At 44.4% G+C, this 15,380-nt stretch overlaps 1 protein-coding gene across 2 annotated transcripts in view; it reads right to left on the reverse strand.

The window, feature by feature from the left end:
• SH3BP4 (SH3 domain binding protein 4) overlaps window positions 1-15,380 on the reverse strand; it is a 126,097-nt gene that overhangs the window by 65,249 nt on the left and 45,468 nt on the right. The window contains exon 2 of one of the 2 annotated variants that reach the window (XM_072640690.1): window positions 9,675-9,744. The gene's annotated coding sequence lies outside the window, so the exon portion shown is untranslated. Of the gene's footprint in view, window positions 1-9,127; window positions 9,745-15,380 lie in introns of both variants that reach the window. The other variant, XM_072640691.1, reaches the window with a different exon arrangement.

Below are 15,380 nucleotides of genomic sequence, written 5' to 3' on the forward strand. Positions count from 1 at the left end.
TCCCCCTTCTCCCCAGGAACTACTTTCTACCAATGACACCTCCGTTGCAACCAAACTCCCAGTTAATGGTTTATATTTTTAATAGAATATGACAGTTATGTACAGTGCTTGGCCCACAGTGTTTGCTTAGTGAATGCTTGTACTGTTTATACTATGAGATCATGATCAGCTATCATAGTAGAACCAGAGAATGATGCATCTACAACTAGAAGAGACATCCCTTCAATAAACTTAATCAACCTCCATCTTAGAGAATCGACATGCAGAGAAATCAAAAGATTTTAGCAAAAGTCACAGATGATGTAAATAGCCAATGGGTGAGTAATGTAATCCCAGGTGCTTTGACCGGAAATCCAGAGCTGCTATGGCACACCATCTTCAGGCAATCCTAGTTACAAAATTTTTCCTATGGAACCAAAATCTTTCACACTGCAACTGGCTCTGATGTTACCAGCCTCTGGCTCTGATATTTACCAACCATAGCAAACAAAAAAATATCTAGCTCCACCCCTCCCCTTGTAAGTTACAGCCCTTCAAATAGGATAGAGACAGCTAGCATGTCCTTTTTTTTAAAAAATCCAGATTAAACAGACCTAATTCTGTCAACCATTTTCCACAATAGATGGTCTCCAGATACCTACCCACCCTTCTCAGAATACACTGGAAGAGGTCAACATCCCTAGACCTCTAACAGCCAGAATTCAGCTCACCTCTCCCAATGCCTTCTGACCAAATCCATCTACCCTGAGACTATTGATTTATGAAGTAGGGACACTCAAATCCCATCAGATCAACACAGGATTATGGAAAATATTTTAGTCTCCATATCAAACCCTTGGCCCAAAGCAAGCTTGTGGTTGTGGCAAGATTGAGGAGTTTTACTTGAAATGCTGGCTAGCCAGATTTTCCACATCCTCTATTTGTGAAATTGATTTAAAAACAAAACAAAACCCTAAACATTGCACTTTACTTATCATTCCTGTAAAAATACCTCTATTACGCCTGTCAGTTGGGGAACGGTAACAAATTGCAGTACCTGAAGGTGATGGAATATCACCAGGCTGTAAGAAAGGATTATTAAGAGACCAGGGGATTGATGCAGAGCAAAGTTGAGTGAGTCAAGAGAACAATTAATACAATAATAACATTGTAAAGAGAAGCAACTGCAATACTCCAGAGTTCTGATGGAGGCAGTGAACGGCTGCAAATTCAGAGAGCTAATTAATGAGGAAGCTTGCTACCTGTCTCCTGTCAGAGATGAGGCAGGCTCAACAGGAAGACTGGACAAAGGCAACAGAGCATTTGTCTTGCTCGACTGTGGAGATCTGTTACAAGGACTTTCCTTTCCTTTTTTGTTTGTTTTCTCCTATTGATGGAGAGGACCAAGGAAATCGTGATGAAAAAGAAAGAAAATAAGGTCATCGAGATATCTTTTAAAAGGCAGAGAAGGAAGTCTAGAAAAAACCACAACAAAGGTAGCTTTAAAAGCTATGGTTGAACCTAATTATCTCTACCTATGTGTACCTACACACACACACACACACACACACACACACACACACACACACACACACACGGAGAGTAAGCTATAGATGAGATCTGTGCTTTCCCCCCATAATTTCCCTTGTTTCAACAATGCCTATGCAAATCACCATTCTATCCGGCATTTTTTAGAATACATTTTTTTTTAAAGGAAAGCATTAGAAGATTTTATGAACTGATACACAGTGAAGGAAGAAGAACCAGGAAGATACCCTAAATGAAGGGACAAGAATATCAAAACCAAATTCTGTCTAACTATAATAAACTTGCCCTTAAAAAAAACTGGGAAAAACCTCCTCTGAAAACAAGGCTGAACAAGGCTTGGCTCGGAGTCCTTCAGTAGGGAGTGTTTTATGCAACAGAAGAAAGGCCCGAATAAATAAGGATCAGCATTTATATGATTTAACACTGTACAATATAGATATGGAAAAATTACATAAAATTAAAATTATATTTAAATCAGTAACCACCAGGCATCTAATTAGGTTGGGCTGCATCACAGTTCCTAGAAAGAGACCTAGAGGGCCTTAATGCCCATTGAGAGCAAGGCACAGGATTCTAAATTTTTATCTGGAGGGAACCTTAGAGGACACTGAGTGCAGCCCCCTCATTTTATAGATGAGAAAACTGAGGCTCAGACAGATTAAGAGTGCTGACTATTCTCATATAGCTAATAAGTGCTTGAGGGTAGTTTTTAACTCAAATCTTACTGACCTCAAATTCGGTTTATTCACGTTACAAATTCACATTACAACAATGCCTCTCAATAGTTTTTGTGAAACAATTTTTTCACAAGTTTAGAAACAGAGGCCCAGAGAGATCACATAGGTAGGTAATAAGTGGCAGGGCTTGGATCTGACCCATCATCACCCATCATCCATCACTTTTTTCAGACCACACAAGGCCACAGGTAGGCAGGTTCGTAAGAAGTCCTCAGCCCAGAGCCTGGGGGATAAGATTTTATCTGATCTGTTTTGTCCAAAGATTTAAAGTTGGAGATGTGTTACAGAAGGAAGACACATCAAAAATATCTTAGGCAGCTTCCATTCTGGATGCCTGATTTGGAAGGTCATTGGTAAGCTATAGAGCAGCGAGGATGATGAAGGCCTCAGAACATGCCTCTTCCCAGCTCAAGAATCCTCCATGGTTCTCTACACCCTGGAGGATAAAATACCAACCCCTCAGCTTGGTATTATAGTCTGTCATCCCCAGCACTTTCATCAGACAGTGTCTGACATGCAGTAAATGCTCAATAAATGCTCCAGCTTAAGTTTCCCTGGCTTTTTATGCTAACTGTCATTCACACCATCTACGTTATGGACAAATGGCCTAGGTTCTCCCAGTTCCTCTTTATTCAGGGTCTATCTCCTACCTTCCAGGCTCTGCCAGGGCTGGTCCTCTCCTGGGCGTGCCCTCCCTTTTCAACTCCTGAAGTCCTGAGTTTCCTTCAAGGCTCCTCCTCCAGGGCTAGTACTCTCTCACCCTCCTCAAATTTCCTTCCTTTTCTTAGTACAAGTTGTATCCTCTCTGCCTCACCCCCACCCTCACCCCCTAGTAGAGCATCAAGTCTTTGAAAGCACGGGCTGTCATTTTTATCTTGGCATCATTTCCAGGCCCCTGCACATAAGTAGGCAAGTAATTAATACTTGTTGGAGTGAACTCAATCAAAGGTCTGCAAGAGTTCTCTATTCCATCCATCCCCCCCAAGGAGAATTGCCTGCACTGCCCTGCCTAGGGTGATAGCTCTCTCCCTGGAGTAAGCCAGCCACCCCCAACTTCCCGCATGGTCTAACATCCGTGGTTTTTCTCCTACTGTGCTCAACAGTAATTCATAATCTGGTATAACACTTTAAAGTTTGCAAACTACTTTCCATATGATCTTATTTGAAACAACCTAGGAAGTGGGTGCTATCACTATTGTCATTTCACAGATGAGAAAGTCAAGGCTGAGAGTTAAGTGACTTGCCCAAAGTCACTCAACTAGGAAGTGTCTGATGCACCTGCAACAGAAACTCCCTGAAGGCAGAGGTAGCTTCCATCCCCAGCACCTAGCTCAGTGCCAGGCACACAGCAGGTCATGAACTATAGGATGAAACCAGACATGCCCCTTGTGCCCTCACCTTCTGGAGGGCAAAGAGTTCACACATGTCACAGGACTGACAGCTTGGGATCAAAAAGCAACTGTGCAGTCATTCAGTAGGAAGAGAGGACAGGCTTCCTTTCCAGAGGTGTAATCCTGCAACTTCTGTCCCATCAGCCCCACTGTCTTACTTCCTGACCTTCTCAGCCCAATTCAAAATGACTAGATAGGAAAAGATCCTTGGAGATCCCTTACCACAACTCCCATTTCACAGATGAGGAAACTGAGGCCTTGAGATGAGAGATGACTTCTTCAAGGGAAAAAAGTAGCAGAACCAACCTAGACCTAGGGCTCCAGTGCCATCCCCTAGGAGGCCAATGAGGAAACACAGTCTCCTGCCCAGCCCCTATCACTTAATTAGAGCCCTGGAGGCAAGTTGCTTGCCTGGGGTTTCCCCTTCTTTTCCACCCAGGAGGGAGAGTTCAAAGGAGGTAGTAATGATGATCAATAACTTGTGTCTGTGTGCCAGGCTTTACAATTCACAAAAGAATCTCACAGAAAGGAAGCCAAGATCCAGTTCTGCTACTCACCACCTCTCTATGTGGGGTGCTCATTTCCTTTCTCTGGGCTTCAGTTCCCTACCTGTAGCCCGAGGGGTTAGGACTAAATTATCTAAGTTTCATTCAAGCTTATGTATAAGCCTCTGAGTTGTCAGTCAGCTAGAAATGGGTGGGGGTGGGGGTGGAGATGGGAACCCAAGGATATCCAAATACACCCCACACTGCAGCTGTCAAAACATTTATTATATTGTAAGCCCCTTGAGGGCAGAAACTGTACCCCATTGCTTGGCACACAATAAGAACTTAATAAACGTTTATTGACTGAAACACTGATCTACTTCTCTAATAAATTAAAATACTTGGAAAATCCAACCAACAGAAGCCAAGTGAAAAGTCACTTTCTACAGCCCTCTGTTGATGAATAGTCTCCAGATCTTCCACTTTTAAATATTAAAGCCACTGGGAGGGAAAGGACAGTGGGAAAGGTTTTCAGATCAGATCTCAACGTCCCTAGTCATTCAGAGTGGTCATTCAGAGCCCACCTGAGGAGCTGTCTGATGCCCCTACTTTCAGGAGGGCAGGATGGAAGACAGATCTGGACAGCCAGTGGGCAGCCAGGAGTCAAGCTCTGGCTCTGGCACGTCTCAGATTCCTTCACGTGTGTGGTTGATGACCTCAGCCAAATTACATTACAGTTCTGTAATAAGGCAGCTGCCTTGAGATTCTATATTTAACGTGCAGGTTCCCAAGGAAGTTTGGCAGAGCATCCCATAAAGTCTGCCATGGCTGAGGATTTGACCTGACCCCGGCATTAGACCTCCTCCTTGAAGACAGTATGATGCAAGCTGGAAGTTCCCAGTCAGTAAAATGAGGAATGGGACCACAGCTTGTTCCCCCTACTTGGCACAACTACCAGATAGTCTTCCTTCATGAACCCTAAAACAGAAAAACCAAGCAAACCACAAACCAATGCGTTCCTTTGTCTCTCCACACAGCCCCTCCATCATTCACTTTCCTCAAATAGGCTCCCTGATGCTGGTCCAAGCAATGCAATTCAATAAGCAATGCAATATTAAACACCAACTGTGTTCAAGACCTGTGTTGGACACTAAAGATACTGAGACAAATGAAACAATCCCTGCACCCAAAAAAGCTTTCTTTCTCCTAAGCGAAAACATATACAGGTTAGTCAACGTAATAAATGAAGGGTGTCCCAAAAGTCTTAGTGTGGCTTTAAGCTTTAATATTTTCAGAACTATAAATGTTACCCATACAAAAAATAGAAAAGGTTAGAAATTTAAAATCGTAAAATGTTCACATGGTTTTTATTGCAGTTCAACATAGCCACTGGTTCAAAAAATACATCACTCTATTTTTGAACTTTGTAAAAACTTTTCTTGGCTGTTTCTCTAGAACAAGCTAGAAGAACTGCATTTTTCATCTTAGCCTTAAAATCATACAGGGAATGATGTCTGGGGGCATCACAAGCCAGAGGACCTCCTTTGCGGACCCACTGATCCAAGAAAGGGTCATCCAGAAACGGCCATGCATGCAATATCTAATGAGAGAGTTCTCCAACTTCTTAAGGTTAAAATTCATTATTCAATAAACTCTTAAATGAGCGTAAAAGAATCTTAACTAAACTTCCATGGGATGTCTTTTCTAAGTGGATACTTTTGAAGTTACTGAAGCTTAAAGCAGGACCACGGCTTGGGGACACTCTGTAACCCCACAATAATTGGGAGGAGGCACAAAACCAAACAAGAAATAGTACCAGGTGCCTGGTTTCAGGCCCTGGGGCCACAAAGAAGCAAAAGAATGAGAAGGTCCCTTGTAGGAGGGAGCCCTGGGGAGGATGGGGGGGTTCAGAGAGGTAGCAGGAGGAGGGAGGACATTCCAGTCATGAAGGAACAGGGTGTACCAAGTCAGGAGAGGTCATACATAGGTAAGAAAGAGTTCAGGGGCCACTGGCTGGAATGGGGAAAGCCTGAAGCAGAGACCTGCCTAAGGTTTGGATGGGTACCAGTGTCCTTGGAGAAAGGATGTCCCTTGAGGGCAGGGACTCTGGTCTGCTTGGTCTCTTTACACGATAAGCACATGATAAACATTGGTTGCATTAAATGGTCAGACTAAAATGCTTTGAAAGATCCCACTGACCTCTGACAACATAAAGAGGACACCAAAATTTCCCAGGGAATTTTAAGCTGTTCAAGCCTAGAGCTGCATTAGCACCTTCAGGACACTGTGCTTGGAGCTGTGGAAATGATGCTGCTTTGCCTTGAGAAGGGCAGCTTCCTTCCTAGGAGCTCCCTACAAGAAGGAAATTACAAATCCTGTCCCACGGATCCCCTTTGTCTCCCTCTTCCCCACCCCACCCCCACCCCCAAAGAAGACAGCTCATATAGGCAGAGATCTTAGGGTATAAACCACCTGCCTGGTCAGGCATCTTAGCAAGGGGGTGGCCCCACTCCATCCTCAGCACAGATTCGGGGAGCACTCCAAGGTTTGTATTGGTCTAAGTGGCCCAAGACTTCAGGGCATGGTCTGGCCATGCCAACCAAAGGCATTTTAGCTTGCCCACAACCAAACCAGACCACAGTAGTGCAGCCAAAGGCACAGGATTAAAGCTTTGCAGTTTCTGGGGAGCAGGACATTTCCATGGCTTTGAGAGTTTACTCATGAACTCAAGAGTCTCAAAGTCTTCTGGGCACTCTCAAGAAAATGAGCCTGAAAAGTTGGGGGGATATAGGAGAAAAGGGACTGGAGTCAGGGGGTCCTGGGTTTAAATGCTGGCTCAGACAAACAAATCCTTCTACCTTTCTGGGTCTCAGTTTTCTACCTTTTAAAAATGGCCCCTAAAATCCCAAAAGAAACCCACAAATAAAAAACTTTGACCCTATGACTTCTGTCCTTGCACATGGCTGCTGTATCAGCTTATTCAAATTTTGGTTGTTGACAAAACAGTAGCATATTTAAGGTATGATCCTGGATATGTCACAACCTTGCTAAGCTTCAGTTTCCATACACATACACACACACACAAAATGTGCTTATGTACGTGTATCTATATGTATGTAAATACATAAACATATATACAAATATACACATGTACATAAATCCATACATACGTGTGTGTGCGTGTGTGTATCAGGATACTAGCCAGCACCTTCTAAGAAGGTTATTTATGAGACTTGAAAGAGAATGATGATAAAGTGTATTATACATTTGAAAGCACTTTGTAAGTAGAAATGTAATTTACATCTTCATATATCTAGCACACAGCACTCTTATCTGACAGCATTTTAAAAAACTGCTTGTTAATTGACTAGTAAGTATTTAGATTATTCATCTCCCTCTGTATTTTACACACACACACACACACACACACACACACACACACACACACACACACACACACCCTATGAACACTGGCATTTAGCCATGGGACCCTTCGGGCACACAGGCTGGGCTGCAGTTTCCAAGTCTTCTATCTTGGCCCCCAATGCCCACTGTTAGCAAGGGGCTTTGCCCGTAGTAAATCACTCACTAAAAAGATTTGGGAGAAAAAGTGACATTTGAAATTGCCCTTTGAACAGTGCTTAGAAATGATTTAGGGAAAGAAGAGTCTGTAGTCCCTGCATTTGTCACCCTGGCCCGCATAGAGTGTGGGTCCTTAACAACTTTGGGCTCCCAGACCCTCTTTGGTGTCTGCCTGGTGAAGCCTGGGAACCTCTTCCTAGAACCATGTTGTTTGATGCATAAATAAAACCAAGAAGGCACAGTCAGAGAAGGAAAACTAGTGCAATATACCATCATAGACATCAAAGGAAGATGGAGGAGTCAGTGCAGTCTGATGCTACAGAGAGAGACAGAGATAAACAAGAATGAAGGCTGAGGCTGGAGCCAAATGTGGGGAGAAGCAGGACACCTTCTAGCCACTGTTCTTAGTCAAGTGGCAACAAAAGAAGCTTTGGAAACCAAAGATTCAGAAACCAAATAGATGCTCAGTGACTGGGTTCCAATTTGTAAGCTATTCCCTTTACACCTTTTGTATCTTAATTATGAACCTAACAATCAACAAACACTGTATCTCTGCCCCTTTCTACCTCTGAACCTAGGTCCAGGCCAGTCTGCCATACTTCAAAGCCTCTCTCCAGGCTCTAAAGTCATGTCTTGTTCTACTGCTGTCACCATCAAGAAGTGTGGCAAGGTTAGTAGCAAATGTGGGTTTAAATATGAAAACCAAGAAAAGTGACCTGAAGTGGGTGAATAACAGAGCTCCTCAATAAATTTTCCAGCCCTCCTAAGTTCCTTCAGAGTCCCTCCAGGGGCCACTGCCTGGAGCCTTTTCCCATCCTTCTGACTGCTCTGCTCTCCCTTTTCCTCTTGCAAATTATTTTGTAGGTCTTACTGATTTCATGACCTCTACACTCATCCTACTACCCTGGAAGAATGTGAGATCTTTGATAATGCACTGTCTTCTTTTTATGGACCCCTAAGCCCAGACACTGTGGATAATTATGAGACAAGCTGAGTTATGGGGAAAGGAGAGATCCAGATGGGCAGAAAATATCCATTTTAGCCATGTGGCTATTCCCTCTAATTTACAACTCTTCATTACCTTAGAAGATCATTTGGGGAGGAAAAATAGCTGTGAAAAAATTCCTCACCTGGTAGCCAGAGCTGATTTTCCTAAAAAGCCAGGTTAGTCCTAGACCAAAGACACAGTCTCCCACCAGGCCAATGGCCAGTAGAAACTGTGGGAGCTTACGCTCAGCCTCTGAGACCTCAGGGTCATCTCCATGCCCTACTAAGGCACAAGAACTGGGCTCTGAGACAGTTGCCTTAATAGAAGACTCACCATTTCCCACAAGCCTTCATGGGAGTTCAATTGTGGGGCCAGAGTAGCTACTGTAAACTCTCCCACCCCCAATCTGGTCCTTACTTTATTGTTTTCAAAACTTCTGAACACCCACAGTACAAGAATAAAGTCTTTGTCTTGGAACAAAAGGCATAGCCATATCCACCTGCCAGCAACACAGAAAAAAGTCTCCTGTGTCCTTTCTGGGTATCACAAGAACAATCCTCTTGGTGGGAACTGGAAAGAAAGGCCTCCAATGTAAATAAATAGGAAGGGTTTTTGTCTGGGAACCCCAGGAGCCAGATCTCTGCCCACAATGCTCACTCTTGACCTCTCAGTGTGTCTGCAGACAGGGTAGCAAAGATCAGATGTGAGGGATGAGGAATCCTGAGAAAACCAGCAGCTTGGACAGGTACTATCACCTCTCCTTCTGGAGCAACGGGATCCAGCAACAACGCATCAAGGCGAGGTACCACAGTGCTTCTTCTCCCTCCAGTTGTACGTGTCTGACCCTTACTGGCTTCTTGCCAATGGATCACCATGTCTGTAATTTTCATATGGCTCCCCAGAAGTCAATAATCCAATTCTATCGCCTCTCTGGCCTCCTAATGGTGTCCTCAGCTTCTCTTACCTGAAGTGGATGGGTCACTTCCCTCCAATGTCAGAGAAGAATGGAGCCATCCTTGCCTTGGGTCCAGAAACTACAATAAAAAGAAAGAAAAGAAAATTATGAAAGATGCCCATCTCACTTTATAGCTAGAAAATCCTTTCAACTTTCCTGTTTTTTCCTAGTCTGTGATAATAAAGAACGAGACAAAGTAGATGCTCATCTCTGAGTGAGTAGCAGAACAAGTCCTTGTACTTGATTGTGATGGGATTATTACTGGGGATAGATTCCTCTGCAACACCTGGACTGAAGACATGAGTAGGAGTCCTAAGAATCATGGGAAGACTCATTTTAACTGATGCGAAGACAAGGGATCAACAAACCAAAGCAACTGTGGCGAAGAGATCCCAAACTACAATTCCCTCCTTCAGTTACACAGATGGGGGCAATTCCCAAGGGTTAGATGTGCTACAAAGCCACCCTATATTGGACAAATGACAAATTCAGAGGATCTAGAGAGACTTAAGAGTCATTTGGGGAGAAGAGGGACCAGAAAAAATTCCCAATGAACTGCCTAGCCATCCCAAATCCCCTACCCTCCACCCCAGGTCAGGCATCTATAAAAGGCACTGAAAAGACTTCTATGAGCTGATACAAAGCAGAAGTAAGAAAAACTAGAGGAAAAATATACACACTCACAAGAAAAGGCTGTATGTATGGTTGAATCAAGCACACTAAACAGCCTTGATTCGTGGATGGGGCATGATGGAGACCAACCAGTCAAACGTTTCCTTTCTCTTTACCTATTTTATATAATCTCGTTAGATTATAAACTCCTTGAGGGCAGAGGCTGTTTTTTGCCTCTTTTGTATCCCTGGGGCTTAGTGTGATGCCTAACATAAAGAAGATGTTTAATACATTATTGAACTAAATTGTTTGTTGGTGACCTGGGAATAGGGAGGTACATATTTGTTGAGAGATACAATAGTGTAAGAATAGTGGAAAATTTAAAAAGAGACTCCCCTCTAGAGGCCACAGAAGCCCAGAGTTATTAAACCAGTCATTTACATAGAGAGTTACCAGTGAGATCAGACATTATTGTGTCCATTTTATAGAAAAGAAAAGTGATACTCAGAGAGGTGAAATGTCTCGTAGTGGCCAGACTATGATTCAAACCACCCTGATGACTGCAGAGCTCATCGGACTCCAGGCATTTCCACTAAAATGCACAGATTTAAAAGTAATCAGCCCCTTTCATGCCAGGCCACTTTGGGAGAAAGGAGACTGGAACTCAGATGTTTAACTGGTAAGAACTGCTGAGGATCAGACCTTTAACCTGGAAAGGCCACCCTTTCCTAGCAGGGAGAGTGCTTGCCTTATACCTATCCCCCACCCATCAAGCCACAGTCTAGTCTTTTTACAGGTCTCAGTCCCCAGAACAGTCCAGGGGGAAGAAACTGGGCATGGAGTCAGGAAGTCTTGAGTTCAAGTCTAGCTTCGAATACTTACTAGCTGTTAAGTGACCCCGGGGCAAGTTATCTAACTTGTTTGTCTCCTTTTCCTTATCTGTAAAATGGGGATATTAACAGCACCTACTTCCCAAGTTTGTGATGATCATAAAATACTTAGAAAGCACTCTGCAAGCCTTAAAGTACTAGAGAATTGCTAAAAGTTTTTGTTATTACTATCGTTTTTCATTTGATCCTCAGAACAGCTGGAGCTACACTTCTTTCCCCACCCCAAATAAAAACCGGGCTGGCATGTATCATCCTTGTCCAGCTTCCTGACAACAAGATTCTTAACCTTTCTATGTCCTCGGTGACTAATTCTCAAAGAAGGAAAATCAACTACACCCAGTGTCCAGGAATCTCTTGGGTGGGGGAAGGAGTAATGGTGGTGAGTGGCCTGTTACTAACGTTTCATTTTCTGAAGACAAATCCTGAATGGTTGGTTAAAAAAAAAAGACAGAGACAAAAACCAGAGAAATCTGGAGCCTTGGCCTAGGCAGTACAAGAACTCAAAGCCAAAGGCGGGTCTGAGAAAGGCCCATGTTGAGCGATGAGCACCATGGGGCCCACAGAGCAGCCCCTGCGGGAGGCCAAGTCCAAAATCTGACCACAGCTCTGAAGGCTGCCTTGGAATCAAATACAGACAATCCCACACTGGAAAGTTGAAGACGCTTTTGGCTTCGCCTCTCTTGGGTCCAGAGTGGACAACGGAAGCCTTATTCTCTCAACTGGCTACAGTTTCCTGTGTTCCCAATCCTGCTTGGGGGATGGGACCTACTCACAGCTGATTGTACAATGAAGGTGGCCAGCAGGCCGGCTCTCCGCAGTCCTCACTAGGCCCATGGATTAAGGGTGTGGGGATTTTTCAAGGCTCCTTGTTCCCTCCCAAATTTATCCAGAATTTGGTATTACAAAAGAAAATAATGGATTTTATTATCAGAGGATCCTTGGACAGGGTGAAACACTGGACTGAAAATCAGAGGACCTAGGTTCAAAGGCTGGCTGACATTTACTAGACATGTGTCATTGGGCAAGTCATTTCAATTCTCCAGGCTCACATTGTCTCCTTAATAAAACATTGGAGTAGAAGGTCTCTAAAGAAGACCTAAGTCTGATCTCAGGCATTTGCCTAGGGTCACAGAATCTGATGTTCTCAATGTGTTCCTTGTGGACAATGTACAAAGTTGTGGGCTGGGCTCAGCCTGCCTGGATTGCTCAACCTTGGCTTGACATCAGCTTAGAGGGAGGTGTCTAACAAGGCTTTAGGGAACTGTGCTTGGGTGGTCCGGTGCCCTATGGACAAAGGAGGAGTTGGCATGCTTATGAAATCTGCCCATGACAAAATTGGGGGAGACACTGATACAATTCAAGAACTTCATTGGTCCAAGTGCTGGGATGAACCCGAGGAGGAAGAATTCCAGAGAGAAATGGAAAGGCTGACAGGTATCTCCAACAAAAAGTCAACTTCACAAACATGAGGATGGGTGGGTAGAATTCTGGAAAAAGGGTCTGGGCCTATTGGTGGATACCTGTGGTACCCAAATAGACTACAATCTGGGAAAAGGAGACAGAGATTCCATCCATGGTGCTAGGGGAGTGGTAACACTGTGTGTGTGCTCAGGTGAGACACCACTGAGGGTTCCGGGCACCACAGGTTAAGAAGGGTCCCAACCAGGTAAGAGTTCCCAGGCTAAAAATGATCTTGTAGGATGAAGAAGTAGGATGATGAGGAGAATCAGGAGTGCAACCAGCTGCAAGAAATGAAGAAAACGGGGCTACGGGGTGGGGGAGGGCGCAAGGCTTTGTTAAAGGGGGTCTTAGGTATGTCCATTCATCCATTCCAGCAGAGGCCCATCCTGCTCAAGATAAGGACATTCCATACTCATTTACACTGATGCCAAGCCCTTCCCCCATGTTTGAAATATTCTCTCTTTACCTCTATTCCCTGTCTTCCCCCTTCCCTACCTCCTTTAAGACCCCCTCTCAAATCTCACCTTTTAGAAGAAGCCTTCCCTGACCCCCCCTTAATGCTAGTGACTTCTCTATTCATTCTCACCTGTTTATCCTGGCTATAGCTTGGTTGTATATGGAGTTTTCATGTTTTTCTCTCCTCCTCTTTAGAGTGTGAGTGTTGAGAGCAGGGGAAACCAGCCCCTACCTCTTTATATCCCTAGCATTAAGCAGACTGGTTCCTATATAGTAGGTGCTTAAAAATGTTTGCTGGTTTGACTACAAAACCTTAGAGACTTCCACCCAAAGGTGGCATTAGCCTGGCAGACAGAGCCACATCTAGTTCATTAATGCAGCTGGAACCTCCCACATTGTAATTAGCTCAAGGAAAGAAATGCCCAAGAACCACCAATTTATAGGACAAGACACTCATCTCCTAATAGCCTGTTCACTTGAACAGTTTCATGACTTGAAGGATATTTGATTAGGGGCCTGTGGGCACTATGATTAAAGTTATCTGAACTTCTCTGGACTCCAACGTCAACACCACTGTTTGGTGTTGGAAAGAGCACCAGGTCTGTAATCAAGAAGACTCATCTTCCTGAGTTCAAATCTGGTCTCAGATATTTACTAGCTGTATGACCTTGGGCAAGTCACTTGTAAACGTGCTTTCTTCAGTTCCTCATCTGTAAAATGAGTAGAGAAGGAAATGGCAGACTACTCCTGTATCTTTGCCAAGAAAATACCTTGCTGGGTCATGGAGAGTTGGACATGACTAAAAGATGACTGAACAACAAAACATGACGTGGCCCTGATTTCACTTTCCCATTTAACTGTCCTCTCCCCTCTCCTTGGGTCCAGACAACAAGTTTTCTCTTGGTTCCTCACACATAATGTTCCAGCCTCCCCCTTTGTGTCTTGGCAGTGCTGCCCCACGCCTAGAATGGCTCTCCTCTCTCCTCACCTCAAGTCTCCTGGAATCCATGGCTCCTTTTAGGAGTCAACTCAAGGTCCATACTCTGCAGGAGGCCTTTCCCAGTCACAAAAGGGATCACAGATTTAGAGAGTGAAGGATCTGGAGGCCATCTCATCCCCCTGCGACTCCCCAGATCTGAACTCGCTCCCCTGGTCACCCCTTGTAAGGGTCTCCACTGGTTGAGGATAGCATTTGTTTCATTTTTGTGATGCTGGTCATCTCTATCTCCTCCCCACTGACCTCCTCACATTGGGCTCTGCTCCTTTGGTGTCTGCTTGTCTTGCCCAGAACTAGACCCTCTTCCCAGCATCAACATCCAGCATATCCTCCCTACTCTCCCCCCAATCTCCTATTGTTGTCTCAACTGAAATGCAAATGCCTTGAAGTTGGGGACCCTCCAGTACTTAGCACAAGGCCCAGCACGGAGTGAGTACTTGCCAGAGAAGGCTTTTCCAACAGCTGAAGGACTGAGGTGAGGAGAGAAAGGGTACAGCCCTGGGATCCAGGATGGCCTGAGGGGATGCACAGATGGAGGACTGAATTTGGAGACTGACAAAAAAAAAAAAGCGAGGTGGGGGGTGGGGAGTGAGGAATCCAATTCTCTCATCCCTGGGATGATCTCAGGGTGATTCATCTAGAGGGAAAAAGGAACCAATTCAATGACTCCATGACAAATCCCTAGGCCAAATAGTAAAAATAATAAGTCACAATAAATTAATGATAATTATAGCAGTGTTGGATGGTGCTTTCAGATTTGCAAAGTATTTTACAACTATCTCAACTGCTTCTTCAGGGGAGTCCTCCTACTTGTCCTGCACCCTTTGTACACTTCTCCAGCTCCAGACCAGCTGCCAACGTGGGGAGAAGAGACTAAAGGAGGCTTCTTATCCACTCTCACCTTCCTTTGTTCCTGTCGTATCATCTTCTGATTCCTGCCAGTTGACTCAGCCATGCTGAAAATCACCCAGGGTAGAAACTGAGAGTGGCCCCAGAGGCTGAGCTGTCAGCACCAGAAATATGGCGCTGATGGATGGTCTTTCCCTCTAACATCGCTTAAGAAAGAGCCTTGGCAGGTGCTGAGCCCCGGGGAATCTCAGTAATGTCAAGTCATCTCACTGACACCAGAGATACTCTAAGCTGGGCAGATACAGTAACTAGAGATGGTGGCAGTTAGAGACTGCTGGATTTACTGAAAAGGATTCTAAAGTTGCGTGCACACTCTCTCTCTCTCTCTCTCTCTCTCTCTCTCTCTCTCTCTCTCTCTCTCTCTCTCACACACACACACACACACACACA

The sequence above is a fragment of the Notamacropus eugenii genome, chromosome 2, assembly GCF_028372415.1.
Source record: "Notamacropus eugenii isolate mMacEug1 chromosome 2, mMacEug1.pri_v2, whole genome shotgun sequence".
In the NCBI taxonomy this organism is placed as follows: domain Eukaryota; kingdom Metazoa; phylum Chordata; class Mammalia; order Diprotodontia; family Macropodidae; genus Notamacropus; species Notamacropus eugenii.